Genomic DNA, 18,492 nt, shown 5'->3' with positions numbered 1-18,492 from the left:
TTTTGTGTTTCATGTGCTTCACCATCTCAAAGTGTCCAGAAATTTCTGGACCCAAAATTATCCGCTTCAGGATGACAACCTTCAATAGATTGTTTTTTCCCCCACCATCTGTTGTTTGATTGCTTTTTTTCAATGTTTTTAAAATCGGACCGTTTTACCTTAAAACTGCTTTTTGGTCAAAACTGATGATCTGGTCAGTGAATAATTGATTCAGGTGGTTGAACCATCGAACCGTTCAACCTGAGAACAATTATTGGCTGTTTTTTAATCTTTGTCAGAGCAGGCCGTCCGTTTGGATGAGATGGCCAAACCATTCAATCCGGGAATGGTTTCCTATCCAATCCGATTTTAAAAACATTGGTTATTGTTGTTAACTTTCTTGTTGAAACTGCTCTAATCACCCTTTTCAGACTGTAGATAGGCCTTGAATTAGAGGATCTGGTTATATGTGGAGGAGAATTGGACGGTGGAGAATGAAGAATCAATGGAGTTGAGATAGTCTACCACCTTCTTCAGAAATCTCCCCTGCTTGTTCTGTTTGATGGGTTTCTTCTGCACCCCTTAAAACTGTTTTCACCTCCATTAGTTTCACCTGATTCTCTCTCGATCAAGTATCACACTAAGATAATAGAAGAAAAGGAAAATATACTTACCTGAACGGGTCAATGGGTGATCAAAAAGGCCCATGCTTGCGACCTCCACTGCATTAGGGACGGGTGCTTGCACATCTGCGCAAGTGGGAGAGTGTACGTCATTATTTGTGGCAGTGGGGATACGCGTTCGCGTGGCCACTGTCAATCTTTTAGGTTCAAGTTTTATATTTTTAGCATCAGGATCAACATTTTTTATGCAAATCTGAATCTGGGCTATTTGTTTACAGATCCAAATTCATTGTATTGCATTTACAGAACCATCTGTCTGCTATCAGGGAAACAGGGAAGAAAATCTTGCTTTTGGGGATTACAGTGTCAACTGAAAAATATGGCTTTTCCACATGTATTTGGTCAGGATTCAGGAATGAATCGGAACCTAAAAGTTAATGGATCCATAAAAAAACAAAAGCTTTTAGTATATGTTTGGCATCGATGCAGCAGCAGAAAACGGTGTGGCTGATGTGTGGGTGAAAAAATGGTGTCTTCTTTTTTTTTGTTTGGAATCGTTACTCTCAGGTAAGACGTTTCCTGGAGCAACAACAACTTTTTCTGTTAGGTATCAATGCTCCAGGAAATGTTTTCTGCACTTCTACCCATTATCCAGTGTCACGTCACTGCCCTGTTGGTAGCAAAGAGTTGCAATTTCAGAAAATGCCAAATTTGGTGTTGCTCTAAGCCATGCCTTCCCAATTTCCAAGGCATGGCTTAGAGCACTGTTTTCTATAAAAAACGGTTCCAAATAGATGGCTATTTCCTGGAGCACCATTTTTTCCTACGTGGTGCTGATATGGCACGATTGCTTCAGGAAATGGCAATAATTTCAAATAGTTGCATAAAAGCTCCAAATTAATCATAACATGCTGATTTCTTAGAAAGTGTGAAATGTAAGCCACTAAAATTAGAACTGATAGTTTAAGTTCCTGCAAGAGGAGAGGAATTTTCTATGATATGTTCTTCTCACTTATCTTCTTGTCCCACGCTATATGGGAGTGTGCAGAGGTAGGTTATGTACATGTAGAGGTGTCAATTGGGCTGGATTTGGTTCAAAATGATCCGATCCAATATGAGTCCACTATAGATGGATCAAGTCCAATCCAATCCAATCCAATGAATAGAATATTTTGGACTGGTCTAATTCAATGTCGGGACCATCCAATCTGTTTAAATCAGTTTTGGTGTAGATTGGTTCCAACCCAATCCTGGTCCATTGTCACTTGTATACTTATCTTCTATCAATGGACCAGATATCAATTCAATCTGACCCAATCCAATATAAAACCATTACAATGGACCAGGTCCAATCCAATCCAATAAATACTTTGGACCATTAAATCTGGACAGGTTCAATTCAATATGTCTTATAGGTCTATTCAATTTGTCTAAATTGATTTGGATGGGCCCAACCCAAAACTAGTTCATTGGCACCATTATGTACATGAGCATTCAGTCTACATGATGTTAAATTGATTTTTCTGCACCCCCCAACATAGTACTTGCTATTTTGTGGAGGTTGAGACATCACAAAATGGTGAGCGGTTTGGAAATGGATAGGTCTGTTAGTTGGGTTTTCCACTGAAGGAGTAATCATAGTTGATGGTTGATTTGTAGGGCAGGCCTAGAAGAGATTATGAACCTTGGATAGTTGGATTTTTGTACCTTGAATTTCTATTGTGGCTGTGTTTGGTTGCTGTGCAATTTTATTCGCACTAGTATAAATGCATGGGAGTGCAAATGAAAAAAAATGCAAATTCTCGTTTAGTTTAGTTTTGAGTTTTATTTTATTCTACTTGATTTCTTAATTTCTTTTGTACTGCAATCAAACAAAATAAGCTAAAATTTGAAACAAAAACAGGTCAGAATTTATACTCAAATCATTTGTATTGCCATAGTTTTGCATCAGTGCAAATCTATTTGCATTGCAACCAAACACAGCCTGGTGGCCATATTTGAGACTACAATTTAATGCCATATGTTCATATTAAAAAGGCCAAGCCTGTAACTCATAGTTTCTTTCTTTCTTTCTTTTTTTTTTCTTTTTTTCAAAAAGTTAAGGTAAACTTTATTTATGAATATAATAGTCATACAAATGAATTTGGCTTTGGTCAATGCAAGCCCGTGTTCACACCGTTCAAACAGTCTCTTGCAACCTTGCATTGGAAAATATCTCCCCATGAAATAAAGCACATAACTATAGAGATATTTCCAATGCAAGGCTGTTCGAAAGGGCATTACACTGACTGAAGCCGTACTCCATATAAAGAGGGAAGAAAACCATAAACCAGTTCACCCCCAATAGAAGTGGTCAGAGATCCCACAGACTAACTGAATTAAGCATCAGAAACTTGTTCTGATTACAGAAATTAGGTAGGACAGATAGCCAAGATGCTAATCTTGCCACAATACATTGATCAACACCTCAGGATTCTTCTTCTCTTTTCCAAAAGTTCTATCATTTCTTTTTGACCATATAGTGCTGATTACTTTTGCTGGAATAGATCTCTAAATGTATTTGCCTTCTTTTTGATAAGCCCAGAAGGTGCCAGCTTTGTAACAGATCCTTTACTGGTCACAGCATTACCCAAAAAACACCAACAACATAAAGTAAATGAGACCATATTCTCCAAGAAAACTTGCAATGAATACAGAGATGGTCAATGGATTCCTTGTCAAAACCACAAATTCCACAACTTAGGTCATCTAAACTAATTCATTTCCTCGTCAAGCCTATAGCTCATAGTGGATAAACTTTTGTTTAAGTTGTTTTCCATGAAACAAGAGCTTGCTTTCTTTTTTGCAAGGATAAGTCTGATCAATTGACCTGCAATAGGTTATCCTACCCTAAACCGAATCGAATTCAGGTCACTCTTAATGGGATCAAATTCAAACTTGAACAATCAGTTTATGTTGGATCCTAATTTGAACTGAAGTTTAGGATCTTGGATGAGAGTAGGCTACTCGTGGTATCTAGGAGTCTCACATCTGTTGGGTGAGAGGACTCCACTGACCATTAGATTCTATGTCAGATGCTTTTGGCTATAATTCTAATTCACTCAGCATTGTGGTGAGCACAAAGCAGACTATTCTTTTGCCTTTTACTAAAGAATACTAGTGTGCTTCTGCTCAAAGTGTCATACACCTATTTTTGGGGAGCCTTTCTCATTGATGAGATTGCTCCAACAAAACGTCATTGGTAAATATGATTTTAAGAGCTTCTGAAAAAGTATTTTCGCACCTCAAATCCTCAAAACCACAGCAATGTTGCCAAAGTCTGTTTAACCTGTTTTGTTAATGAAGAGATTAAATTAAGACATTACCTTTTAAATTGGTCATTTCAGAGCAGAAGAGTACCTTTTATCATGATTTGCAGGTCATCATGGATGATACCCAATATCTTTTCTGCAGTTTCTGTTCTCATTTATGAAGTGTTCCAAAAAGAGAATTCTACAATGTATATAATCCTTCCTGTAAAGTACTTCTTAGTTGGTGCTGAATGCATATTAGTATTGATTCTTGCAATTCAGTTCTAATCCATATTAGAACTGTAGGGAAAGGGTAAATATAATTATATCAACTTATCACTCTCTAGTGTTGTCCAATTGGTCGGTTGGTTGGTTTTGCATTCTATTCTGGTTCATTTCTATTTCTATCAAGCAGAATCAATTTGAAGACTTAGATAGAAAGATATGTTTTGTTTCTTTACGCTTTATAACAATCATCTTTTATAAGTTGTGTTTTCAGTATACAGATCAAATTCTGTACTTTATCCCCCCCCTAGTGATCTAATAAATCTTTATCCAAGTATGAAGCATTGTATAGGATAATTAATTTAATACAACAAACTGAATAACAGAACATACCATAAATATAGAGCACAAATGCAATAAACAAGCTTTTATTAGTTAAGTAATTTGGAACTAGTAGAGAATAAAAGCAAGGGTTTAATAATTAAGTGAAAAGATAGTGGGGAGGACTGAAATTTCTTTACATGTGAGACTCAGCTCTGGAATAAGGTCTACATGTTGTAATAGAGTAGCACTAGCAGACTAGCAGCTGTGGAAAATCAGAACTAAGGGAGGATTGAAATTTCTTCACCTCCCCATGCGTGTTGCACTACTGCATGGGCCCGGCGCACCCTACCAATTCTTCTGCTCTAAGTTTCTTGTATTAGGCAACTGATGACCGTTTCTTCACTCTTTTTCCGCCAAACAGCAAAAGTTCTTTGTTGTTGTGACTCTGCAAAAGATGTAGATATTTTAATCCCAGTTTATATTCCCGCCAACACTTCGCCACCTTAATCTTACTTTAGGGGATTCTGTTTTTCATTTAATTTGACAAGTGATAAGTTATCTATAAAAACTTCGCATTAATTTTTGTGTTTCCAAGGTTCAGTTGGCTCAACTCTGCTACACCTGCTGTGCGCTAGACATGACGAGACCCATAAAATTAAACCATATCTATATTACAATGCAGATGTAGAACTGTTGCTTATTAGAATCCTAGGATTCCTCACAAATTTGTAGCAATTGAAGTTGATGGCCTCAGCAGAGGTGGTCATAATGAGTAGAGAATGTGAGCCCCAACTCATCTGTCATTAACTCAAAACTGTGAGATTTGAAGTTGGGGATTGGTCTTAAATGGTCATTACATGGTTAAATATGGTTTCTTTCTAAATTCTATGTCAAAATCAAATTACTAATACAAGAAGCAGAAGGTTCACTTGAACCAAAGCTTGTGTAGGTTTTCCTTCTAGGAAATTTCTTTTCTTTGTCAGAAAATTTCTTAGCTTTTCAATTTTTTTTTGAGTCAATTAGAGATGACTACATTAGTGATTATACTCCTTACAAGTGTGACCCACTTCCCCTGTATTATACCTTCTGAGTAAAATGTCACTACGTTGATCAATTCAGTTGCGGGTCATTTAACTTCATTTGGATTCCTTTTATTTGGAAAAAGTTACGGTGTTTATATTATAATCACTTAAATCAGCTGATATGTTAAAGTAAGCAGCGTAGTCTATATATGTCTCAAAGGATTGGCTTCAGCAGCTGGATCGTTTAATATGAATATTCAGAAAACAGAGCGTGAGAGCAGACACCCTACCTCGTAGATGGTTATCAGAGAGTTCCATCCCAATATCCCATATCGGTTAAGAGAGGAGAAGACCACTCACCAACGCCCCTATATCACATGCTTCTGGGTTAATTTAATCTCACACTGCTGCTTGCTGAGCACAGCGTGAACTATGCTTTCGCCTTTTACTAAAGAATACCGTGTGCTCCTCCAAGCGGCGTACGCCTATATTTGGAGGGCTATTCTCTTTCTTGAGATTTTCCAACAAAGCAAATTAAAACCATTCATTTATTTTACGTTTTTCTATTTAATGAGGTCATTTATGTCCGTTCCACTCTCTTTGCCATGATTGGAGCCTGCTGAAAGACACCAGAATGAATTATTTAGGGTAAATAAAATAAATTATATTTAATTTTCAGTTTTTATTAAATCTTTTGAGAATTAAATTTTAAATTATTCATTTCATTTTTAACAATATAACTATGTTTTCATTTTTAACATATAATTATGTGTAAAATAAAATATATAAATAATCTAAGGTAGATAAAATATATTATTTTTATAATTTTTAGTTTTTATTAAGTTTTTTGAAAAAATTAAATCTTAAATCATTTATTTCAGTTTTCATAATATTATTTTTTAACTTGTATTAAAGATGAAAAACAATCTAAAAGTAATTAATGTATAATTTTGTCAAACTATACACAGATACACCTCTATATTGGTGTGATACGATCCGATATTGTACCAATACATACGACTCATGAAATACGTATCTAGTTGTAACGTATCCTGTATTTATGATTATGGATACGGATAGAATACAACTCATATCGGGAATATCATATCAATACCTTAATCCTTGCTAAAATACAAATAATGATGATGCTGAAATATACAGATGTTGATCTAGTGTCCTTAATGGGCTTTCATGAAACTCTTTCCTTTTGTGGTTATCTTCTATTTTTGTATGGATCGAGCTTTACCATTCAACCTGTCATCACAAACAGTTATTCTGTGGGTCACTTGGTTTTATCGGTATGATAACATACTTCATTCATGGAAAAATCTCATTGATTTGACCACAATAATGTGCATTGATGATGTTACCAACAATTTTATTTATTTTGGTGTGGTTTTTGGTTTCACTTGCTTTTGTTACATAACACTCATTTTTGGTTTCCTATTTCAAAACACCACATGGCACAAAGATTGCAATGAATGAATTATTGGGTGTGATGTGGTTTCAACCAAAGTTACAATTCTCATAAATGAGATCAGAATCAATTCTAACCTTAATTTGATCTAATAAGAGTCAGATTTGATACATCCTTGATCCTAATAAATCGGATTGAATCGAAAAAGTTGATTCATTTAATTAATAATTTATGATTCATTTAATTAATAATTTAAATTCGAATATACCTTGATTCAAATCCGATCTGCTATGATTCAATTCAATCTGGTTATTATTAATTATTATAATATATTATAATATTATATAAATAATATATTATTCATATTATATTACTAAAATTTTTATTACAATTCAAATCAAATCGGATATCCAATAAGATATTCGAATTTGAATCATAATCTTGAAAAAATTCTTATTGGATTTTCGGATTTCTTGTCAAATTAGATTGGATATACCCTTCATTAAATTCAATTCTACCCGTTTTGTAGTCCTATGTGTATTGAGTGTTTTGACTAGGGGTGTAAACCAAGGTTTTTAAAGTCGAGCTCCTGGGTCGAATGGTTCGACAATTCAAAACCGAACGGACGACCTGTTTGGATAAAAAATAAAAAATTTTAAAAAAGGCCAAAACCATTGGACGGTTCAACTAATCAACGTGACAATGTTTTTAGTGAAATAACGGTTATGGGGTAAAACAAAACCGATCACTTGATAGGTTCTCGGTTTTTCGGTCCAACCATTCGGTTCATTTTTGAAAACCATGATGTAAACGGAGCAAATTTGTATCGAATCAGGTAAACATTCTAATTCAAATCTGATTAGAAAATTCGATATCTGACAGATATTGAAAATTAATATTCGAATAAATTATTTATATAATTTAATTATTATATAAAATATTTTATGTTTTATGTATTATATATAAGAATTAAATAATCAGTTGAATTTTGATATTTATTGAATCGAATAAAATCATATCCGAATTTGAATCTCATTAACTAATTGGTATGAATAGGATATCTAAATTTGACCAATTACCATATTCAAATTATCCAAATTCGATTCAATTATATAAAATCTCAAATTTGAAATCAAAATTTTAAATACCATTGACACCGCTAATTTTAACCACATGTATTCTTTTTTTATTTTAGTTTTTTTTTTTTTTTACAAAAAATAATCAGGAATAGGCTTTAGGCCTGCCTACCTCTTGAAATTGGTCAAAACCCAAAAAGGACCTGCGAAAGTGCTGATGTAATACATATGGGCCCGATATGATGTGAAATTTTGATCCCTGATTTCAACCACATCATAGTGAGATCAATTGCTTGAAATAACCCCACACCTCAGAAAGAACACTACCAAATACCCTTAAGGGGCTAAATTGGGAACTGATTCATCAGATGAATCTAAATTAACTGAACAGATTTGGCATGAATAGCTAGTTTCACATTTGGCAGCTCTGATAGAATGCTATAAAGGGTTACACTTTTTCTGCCACATTATCTCCAGATCATGTCGAGATTTCGGCCTAAAAGCTAATTATTCCTATACAAACCTATTGACAAGATCTGTTTTCCTCTTAAAATTTTCTACTTTGGGAGTATTATTAAGACTTACGAGATTTATAACTAGCAACAAAAGAAAAAAAAAAAAAAACCTCCAGGAAAAACCAAAGAAAAAATTGTTCATCCTTTGTAAAGAATCTTATGGCTCTGAGAACCCAATTAGTACTTTCATATTTCATATTTATAGGCCACAGAGAAAATATGTTATGGACGCATTCGTGGGGAAGAAGTACCGCCGCCGGCAGCAGTAATAACATGGGACCCTCATCAAATTATCTAGCTAGCCACAGTTCATCTTACCTTATCCTTTTCTTATATGCTTTCTTACTCTTATCTTATCTGTAAGCAATTTAATTATCAAGGAGGACTAGGAGGACTCTTATCTCTTGTAATCTTCTATTTAATGAGCTGAATTTATTGAATAAAGATATCAAAATTTCAATCAAGAAAGAGAGTAAAATAAGAGTTTGGTGATCTATTGGACAAATCACCCTCTAGAACGCCAAGATAGATTTAACTAGGAAGGGGAGGAACAAGGGAAAACAAGAGCTTTTCTCCGTAGACCGACCCATGACGTGATCCTATTCCTGGGCCCATAACAAAATATGTGAGGACTAAATCCAACTTTTCACCCCTGGTTTGAAATATATGCACCTGGGCTTGCATAGTTATCTAGCAAGTAGTCCAAAGGTATAAGTATAACTAATAAAAAAACAGTTGCAAATTTGAAAATTCATCTAGTTTTTTTTTTTTTTAATCTTGGTCCTCTTTTAGGTGTTACTCATCCAATGTGGCCCTAGGCCATATAACACCTGGCAAATTAGGAGAACTTAGACCACAAGTTAGCAGATATGGGAGTGGAGTATTGATTCCTTGGTTTTTGTCCCACATTGGCGTGAGAAAGAAGCAAAGGAGATGGAGGTGCATAAATAGGGATAAAGAAGATAGAGAAACATACTTACCTGGACGGGGTCAATGGGTGATCATCGCCTAGGTTGGTGACCTCCATTGCACTTGGAGGGGTGCCCACCTAACATCTCCCCAAGTGGGAGAGTGTACGTCATAATTTGTGGTAATGGGGTTACGCGTTCGCGCGGCCCCTACCCAACTCTAATGTTTAAAACTTGGTTTGTAATCTCTAGACAAGGGAATTGATAGTTCTAAACCTTAACTTGTTGGTTAGATAGGTTTAGAATTTAGATGAAGAAATTGTTCAAAAAAGAAGACCATTACAGATTGAAATGAGCACAAATACACACACATAGACAATATTTTAGACTTACTGGAAATAGTCTCTTTTGAACCTCAAATCCTCAAAAACACAGAGGTATTGTCAAAGTCTGTTTAGCCTATTTGCTTATAAATAAGACAATTGTTGTAAATTAGCAGAGTACCTTTTAATTAGGCTCTCATCATGATCATAATCTCATTGAATCACCCAGTATGTTTTTTTGTAGTTGCTATTCTTAACGATGGTCTTTTGTTTCATCTGTATGGTACTTCTTAGTGGTGCTGAATGAGAAACATTTTCAAATGATTTAGTATGGGATTTTAGACAATGATATCAAACTAATTCATTCTGTTTTTACTTCAGTATAGAATTCAAATCTGTTGCTTTGTTTAGAAAGAGGAAGAAGTAAAATTCGTGGTGTTCAATGATCACGTAGTGCTGATAAACTCAAGAGTGCTATCGGCGGGTAAAAATGCATCTTTGCTAAGTGCCAATAAAGATTGTTATACAGTGAACCTCCGAGTCATTTCTCATGATTTCAATCCGTGTCCCTTTGGCCTGGCCCTAGTTCATGGTAATAGACTAATAGTTACTGAGATTTCAAAATATGATAGGAGTTTAGGAGACCTGTAGTTTAGAGCTGGTAAGTCATTTGTTTCTAGGGCTCAGTTTGGGAAGAGTACAAATACATACAAATAGAATGCAAAACCTTGTATTTGCAATGTATCATTATTTCCAAAGTGAGCCTAATGGATTTATATTCGTACTGAAGGAAAAGGGTATAGATAATAGATCAATTGATCGCTCTTTGATAAAACATTATCCAAGTATGAAGGTTGTTACTGATGAACAAAATACACCATAAATCTAGAACACTAATGCAATAAATAAGCTTTATCAGTTAAGAAACTTGGACTGGAGAATAAAAATAAGAGTATTAAGTGAAAAGATAGTGGGGATGACCGAAATTTCTTCACATGTGAAACTCAGCTCTGGGATAAGGTGTACGTGTATTAGAGCAGCAGACTGGCAGCTGGGGAAAATCAGAACTAAGAGAGGATTGGAATTTCTTCACTTCCCAATATTGAATACCCCTTTCGGCTCTGGCTGAATCCAACTTTTCTTTTCTCATGGGTATGTATTTAGTAGAAGGTTCAAAATTGAGGGGAGAGAGAGAGAGAGAGAGAGAGAGAGAGAGAGAGAGTCCTGCTAATAACATACCAGTGTCCAAGTGCTAAGCATGGGCCAAAAGAAGACACGGGACAAATTAAAATTGAGAAGTGGTTGATTATCTCAAATGGGATTTGATAATTCATCCAACTATGTAAATTTAAATTTCAAAAATTTCATTTTTTAACTAGTGTTCTTTAGTAACTAAGAATTTATTAAAATCAACAACCTTGTATTTTCCTACCTTTTATTCACACTTTTAAAGGTTTAAAGAAAGCCAAGTTTGCTAATAGACCTAATGAGAAGGAAGTGTGGATTATGACTTTAGATTACCAATTTTACATGTTTACACCTGTATGATCATCAACTGAAATAAGAAAGAAACAAAAGAATTATGGTAAATGTAGATCAATATCAATTTGTAACACTTGTAATAATACATTTAAATCAAATACCTAAACAAAATCATAATAATACATGGTGGAAAGTGGAAATATTAAAAAAAAATAAAAACAAAACAAAATTTTGGCTCGACGTACCATTCCATTTCTGAAATGGAAGCCCCACAGTTGGATGAATTATGGGCATTTTCTGATGGCCAATAAGCCTCTATATAAAGCAAAAATGGTTCAGATTCTGGAAACAACCATCAGAAAGAAATCTTGAATTGCAACAAAGAGTTTGAGTGTTTCAAGAACTTCTTAATGCAAGGTGATTTGCACGAATGTTTTGAAATAGATTTGCACGGAACTTTTAATTTAATGTGAATCTTAAAAAAAACACAACTTTGACATGCATCTTAACATGAAATACTGATAAGACTGGAATGGATTTAATGTGAATCTTTCAAAAAAACACAACTTTGACATGCATCTTAACATAAGATACTGATAAGATTGGAATGGAAAAGTCTATTGAACGGTTGAACAATAAATCCTCAAAAGTCAAAACCATAGCAGTATGGTAAACATTAACCTCTTTTGTTTATAAAGAGACAAGGGACCGTTTGGTTATTTGTAGTTGGAATCAGAATCTAAATCAAAATTCTTTTGGAATTGGAATTGGAATTGGAATGGTCTATTTCCATAATTTGTTTGGTTGAGATAGGAATGGAAAATTGAATAAGCAGGAATGGGGTTTCATTCCCAAGGGAGGGGGAGGGAATGTCCATTTCTTCAAATGGGGAAAATGCCATTCCACTAAGAATGTGGATGGGATTCCGATTCCATCCAACCAAGGTTCAAAGTATTGATACGCTGATAGAGGCGTATCAGTAGTTTTTCTTTAAGTTTTTTTTTTTCTTTTTTTTTTTTTTCAAATCTGGTTTAGAGGGGCCGGTTTAAGTCCATCCACCCCCTAAAACCCAGATACACCCTTTGTGGGGGCGTATTGAGAAGTTCCTAATACGATATGTATCAACCGATACGTATTGATATTTTGAACATTGATCCAACCAAACAATTCGAATCGTAATAGCCCATTTTGATTTTGATTCCAAACCCAATTTCCACGAATCAAATGGGGAATAATTATTGTACCTTTTTATCAGGATTTATAGCTCATTACACTCGTAGTCTCATTGAATCATGCGTATCTATTTTGTAGTTGCCATTCTCAATGATAGTAGTTTCTTCTTTTTTTTTTGTGGTACTTTTTAATGGCGATGAATGAGAAATATTTTCAAAAGATTTTGTTGGTAAATGGGGTGGAGAAGCTCTGAGGTGTATTTAAAGACAGTTAGAATGCTATTTTGCCCCCATTTAGTTTATTGAATTTGCTGTTGAGTTATTAACAAATTAGTTTCTTAGGTGAAAAACTATAACTAGCAAAGTTGAAGAATCTCCTAAAGAAACCTTTTGTGAAATAATAGTAAATATTAGACTGAGAGAGACAAGTGTATTTGCAGTGAAAAATGAGCGAAAACTTGTGTTGTAAAATCAAGCTTAGTTTCCATCATTTTATAGATTTTAGAGTCATCATGAAGAGGGGCGTGTCTATCTAAAGAGGCTCTTTGTACAGTCTCAAATTTAAATTCTATGACTGTTCATAGAATGTTAACATTTAATGTCTATTAATGTTTGATTAATGTCCCTTAATCATTGAGCAGTAGCAAGTCTCTATACTTTTCCAATGTGGGATAAGTTTTAAAAGAATAGACAACTAGTTAAAACAAAGGGCTTTGGTTAATATCTAATAAAACTTTGAATTTCGTATCTAATAAAACTAAAATCCAACAGATTCATTGTGGGTTTTTCTGACAATGATATGTAATAGATCATTCAGAATTCAAATATAAGAGGAATAAGTATAATTCCTTGTGTTCAAATGAATATGTACTGATGATAAATTCAAGAATGCTATCTTTGCTATAAGTGCCATAAGTCATTTCTCATGATTTCAATATCTCACCAACCCTAGTTCATGGCAGTAGTTATTTGATTTCAAAATATGATAGGACATAATGATTCTTATATAGTGAACCTTAAGTAATTTCTCATGATTTCAATATGTCACCAACCCTAGTTCATGGCAATAGTTATTTGATTTCAAAGTGACAGGAAACATGTAGTTTAGAGCTGGTAATGATTCTCACACACGTTATTTGTTTCTAGGGCTCAGTTTGGTAAGAGTACATATACAAAACTGAGCATAATGCTGTGTTTTGTTGCAATGCAAATAAATTTACACTGATGTAAAACCATGACAGTGTAAATGATTTGAGTGTAAATTCTATCTTACTTTTGTTTCAGATTTTAGCTTATTTTATTTGATAGCAGTACAAATGAAATAAATTAAGTCATGAAGCAGAGTAAAATAAAATCCAAAACAAAATTAAAAAGAATTTGCATTTTTTACATTTGCACTCCCATGCATTTGTACTAGTGCAAATAAATTTGCATTGCAACACAGCCTAATGGATTTATATTAGTGGGGAGGACCGGAATTTATTGGGAGAATGACCGTTCAACCCACCCCAGAATTCTTAGTCCCATTGAACAGGTGGGATGAATCTTGACCGTGGATCGATGCCAAATCTATGGGCATGATGCAGTTTATAGGGGGTTTACAGAGAGGGGGAGCCCCTTCTTCGCAAGGGTGAAATGGAATAAAAAACAGACTGAACTATTTGGTTTCTTTAATAAAGTAACAAAATACTTTGTACTCAGATGGAATTAAATTCAATTTGAAGTTCTTGATTTGTTCCATAAAATCAAGTTTGAAGTTTAAGAAGGGCAACATAAAAAAAATTGTTAAAATGGATTTTGGACCATTTTATTCAATACTTTCCATATCAGAAAATGATGAAGCTCAAGTACTCGGTTCCATAAACTCCAAATCTTTGGCTTAAGCATCGGAGTGCCCATATTGAGTAAAAGTGGCCTGAGTACTCTGATATTCTCTCTTTCTTTGTAGCTCGTAGCTCGACCAAGCGACCTATATAGTCCGATGTCTGAGCTATCCTCCAGTAGGGAGCTACCAAATCGCTTGTTCATAGGCCGAGTTTCCACTCTTAGAGGCAAACTCACTAACTCAGGCACCGACGCCACCAACGATTCCTCTCTCTCTCTCTCTCTCTCTCTCTCTCTCTGACGGTGACCAGGTTCTCTCTCTCTTTCTCTCATTATCTTCAGTTTTTGGTATTTTTTTAGTTTTGTTCGAATGAGTTTAGTTCTCACTCTCAGTGGTGAACTCACTAACTCAGGCATCGGTACCGCCGAAGAGAGAGAGGAATCTTCTCTCTCTCTCTTGCTAACTCATGAACTCACTAACTCACCAACGATTCCTCTCTCTCTCTAGCGGTGACCAGGTTCTCTCTCTCTCTCTATCTATCTCTCTCGTTATCTTTAGTTTTTGTTCTGTAAGTTTTAGCTATGTTTGAATAAAGTTTTAGTTTTCACTCTCAAAGTCTCAATTCTCGCTCTCAGAGGAGAACTCAGGCACCAGCAAACTTAGACATTTTATTAGGCATGGCTTGGGCTTTTTATGAGGATCGGGCTTGGGCCTAAGTTGTAGGCCTGTTGGTCGGGCCGGGCTCAGGCTTGGGCCTAAAAAAATTATGTTAATGAAGAGTGAAATCCTGACCTGGCCCGGCCCATGAACAGGTCCACACACCATCATATCCCATATCGGGTAAGAGAGAACACTCAGCAATGTCCCTATATCATATGCTTTTGGCTTAACTCTCAATTCACACAGCCACGCGATGAACACAGAACAAACTATTCTTTCACTTTTTACTAAAGAATACTATGTGCTCGTCGCTCAAAGCGACATACCCCTATTTTTGGTGGGCTTTTCTCTTTTCTAAGAAGGTCCAAACAAAGCTGATTAATAAAGTTTTTATTTCTTTAAGCTATGCTTGGTTGTGGTGCAATTTTATTTGCATTAGTATGAGGTTTACTTTATTCTGCTTCAGGTCTTATTTTACTTCATTTCTACTGCAATCAAACAAAATATAGGATAATTTTCAAATAAAAATAAATCATAATTTATACCAAAATCATTTGCATTATTCTCGTTATGCATCAGTGTAAATAAATTTGCATTGCAACCAAATACAACCTTAGGCTCAGTTGAAATGAATATGTAAACTGTAAAAGTTTATAATTTTGTATTTTGTATTAATCTTGTATGAATTTGTACTGTACATATTTGCATTTATATTCTAAAAATATAAATACAAATATATACCATATTTAACGAATGGTATTACGTCTGATTGCATTTGAGCGGATGGTGCTACGACTCAATAAGGTTGCATTTAGCATTGTTTATTTTAAGGACTAGGTCATCTCCTTTTCATAGTTAAAAATTCATTCCTTATTTTAAGGGTTAGGACATCTCCTTTTTTACTGTTAAATTGGCATTTTAACATAAAAAAAGAGTCGTTAAAATGAGGAATGCCAAATACAGCCTGAACCGTTGATTCAGCTTTTTCATTTTATGTTCTGCTTGGATCCGACGATATTAGTTATAATTGTCCCTGAAAAATATTAGTGGAAACCAACTAAACAACAGAGACTTCTTAGAAACCTATTCACAAGCTGTGTTCTCCATTTAAAATTTTTGACTTTGGAAAGTATTATTAGAATTTAAGTGACACATAACTTGCACTAAAAGAAGAAGCTCTAAGGAAAGATAAAAAAAAAAAAAAAAATCTTCCATTGTAATTCTCTGAAACCCAATCTTAAGAAGAGAATATAGCATCAGAGAAATCTCTAGTGCACTACTTGAACCATGTCATCTATCCAATTAGTTTAAAGAAAGAGAAGACTCGTATTGGAAAGGTAGAGAAAGCCAATCCCATTTGTGATGGAAATAGAGAAATTGCTCCACAGTTCTAACCCCTCAGAAATAGATGGAAAAAATCAAAATATCTTGGTATTTTCGCTTCTTTTGGCCTTTTTAATTACTCTCGTCATTTTAATAGGTTCATTTCATGTTATATCTAGTATTTAACCTTGAATTGGCTATGTGATTTTCTGTTATTATGATATAAAAAAGTTTGGAGGTGAAGGCATTCTCATAGGAAGTATTAAATTTCGGGTGCTTTCAGCTTACCTGAAATATGCATATTGATTGCAAAGAGTAGCATTGATCACTTGGATGGGCAACTGGGCTTAGGACCAGAACCAGTGTCATGGTTTTCAAAAACGGACCGGACTGGAAAACCAGTGACCGGTTTCGATTTTTCTCAAAATCGGATTTTTCATAAAAACCGCCGATTTTGGTCAATAAATCGTTAGCCCGGGTGGTTAACCATTCGAACAGTTTTGACTGATTTTCTTTTTTTTTTAATTTTTTTGTTAGAATGGGCCGACTATTTGGTTTGAACGGTCGAACCGTTCGACCCGATAATCGGACCCGACCGGTTTGGTCTTAGAGTTGGTTTTAAAAACCATGACCAGTGTTGTTTTTCAAGCATGCTGCATTGGTATGCCATTTTGTCATAAAACATTCGAAGACATGATCCAAAAAATCATTTTTTTTTTCGGGAAAATGCTCAAACTAAGTATGTAATTGGATTCGTTTATGTTTTTTCATTTAACGTTTGTATTTTATTTGTTTATAAAACCGAGAATGGTAATAATTACAACTGTTTATGACAATTAAGTGCCACTAGGCACCATATCAGCGTAACAATGAAAAAATGCCTAACTGTTTGTGAAAGCTTTAAAAAATAACTTTCTCAAATGGTAATCGTGCACAAAAAATGAAGTCCACTTTTGCCATTATCGATGCATACAAAAGAACATGAGAGAGGAACTGCTAAAGTGACATAGGTGACAGCGTTTACTAAATAAATGCCCATGAAACCACACACCCTCTAAACAATGAGCGTCTCTTTAGAAAATAGATTTCAGACATGGCACACTGATGTATCACCATTTTTGAGAAAAACAAGGCCTAAGGAGCCTTAAGTCTAGCGTTGGACACATTTCAACCCTCCCCCTGTACTTGAAATCTATGCACTTGGGCTGGCAATTTTGACCTAACCCACTTGACCCACCCAACCCACCCTTCATAACCCACCCATTTTAATAGTGGGTCAAGATGGGTCAAATGACCCATAAGGGTTAAATAAAAAAAAAAAAAAAGAGTAGGATTGATTGGGTAAAGGGTTACCCATTGACCCTCTCTTTGGGTTGGATTTATTCTCCTAAAACCCTCCCCCTCCCTCTCTCTTTCATGTCGTCGCCGCTGTTGGTCACCCCTCTCTTCCTTCTCTCATGCCGCCGGTCACCCCTCCTTGGCCCCTGTCTCTCTCTCGCCTAAATCTGTGTGTGAAACCAACCACTGCACTCTCTCTCTCATGTCGCCGGTCATCCTTCTCTACTTCTCTCGTCCAGATCTTCGCTTAAAGCCAATTGCCGCATCGATTTCTCATATCTATTTGCCCAGATCTTCGATTGAAGTCGATTGCTGCACCGATTTCTCAGATCTATGGACGGTGGACGTCACACCATCGCTCTCTCTCAGATCTTGAAGATGGTTGTTACACCAACATCTCAGATCTATGGAAGGTAGACGTCGCACCAGGCACCACCCCTATCTCTATCTCATATGTTGAAATTGGTCGCCGCACCACCACCACCCTCTCTTTCCACTCAAATCTTCGATTTGAATTAGGAAACACACTGCCACTCTCTCATCCTCACTCAGATCTCCAGATTAAAGATTCGAATCATGGAGCCCAGCTTTTTGGAGTAATACATTGTGTTTCAGCCTGATATTGTCATTGTTTTAGGGTATTATGATGAAAAATCAATTACCGAAGCGGAAATACATTGGCGCAATCTAATATGAATATTATCCAATGACAAAATGCCATGAAAAAACTTTTGATTTTTCTAATATGACTTTTTTGCAGTTTCTGATTTTTTACAAAATACTTTTTTTGAAAAATTTATCATTTTCTTGCTTTTTGCATTTCTTTTACTTTTTTGCTATAATATATAGATTTTTGAATATTCTATCATTCTATTTATTTTGCGGTTTCTGTTTTTATCCAAATTTTATATTTTTCTGAGTATTTTGTCTTTTCCAATTTACTTGTTTTTTTTTTTTTTTGCAATTTTTGATGTTTATAATTTTTTTTTA

At 35.0% G+C, this 18,492-nt stretch overlaps 3 non-coding genes and 2 pseudogenes across 3 annotated transcripts; all 5 read left to right on the top strand.

Annotated features, from left to right (window-relative positions):
• The first annotated feature begins 645 nt into the window (after window positions 1–645).
• LOC148843197 (U1 spliceosomal RNA) lies at window positions 646–795 on the top strand (annotated as a pseudogene).
• Window positions 796–3,704: 2,909 nt separating this feature from the next.
• On the top strand, window positions 3,705–3,823 carry LOC148843196 (U5 spliceosomal RNA). The gene has a single exon (XR_016104011.1). It is a non-coding gene; the product is annotated as a U5 spliceosomal RNA (small nuclear RNA).
• A 2,045-nt stretch (window positions 3,824–5,868) lies between these two features.
• LOC148843195 (U5 spliceosomal RNA) lies at window positions 5,869–5,983 on the top strand. The gene has a single exon (XR_016104010.1). It is a non-coding gene; the product is annotated as a U5 spliceosomal RNA (small nuclear RNA).
• A 3,460-nt stretch (window positions 5,984–9,443) lies between these two features.
• On the top strand, window positions 9,444–9,593 carry LOC148843194 (U1 spliceosomal RNA; annotated as a pseudogene).
• A 5,492-nt stretch (window positions 9,594–15,085) lies between these two features.
• Window positions 15,086–15,204, top strand: LOC148843193 (U5 spliceosomal RNA). The gene has a single exon (XR_016104009.1). It is a non-coding gene; the product is annotated as a U5 spliceosomal RNA (small nuclear RNA).
• Window positions 15,205–18,492: the final 3,288 nt, after the last annotated feature.

The sequence above is a fragment of the Nelumbo lutea genome, chromosome 8, assembly GCF_056320005.1.
Source record: "Nelumbo lutea isolate HS-2025 chromosome 8, American lotus-T2T, whole genome shotgun sequence".
NCBI classification, from domain to species: Eukaryota; Viridiplantae; Streptophyta; class Magnoliopsida; order Proteales; family Nelumbonaceae; genus Nelumbo; species Nelumbo lutea.
This window is presented reverse-complemented; position numbering and strand designations above follow the sequence as displayed.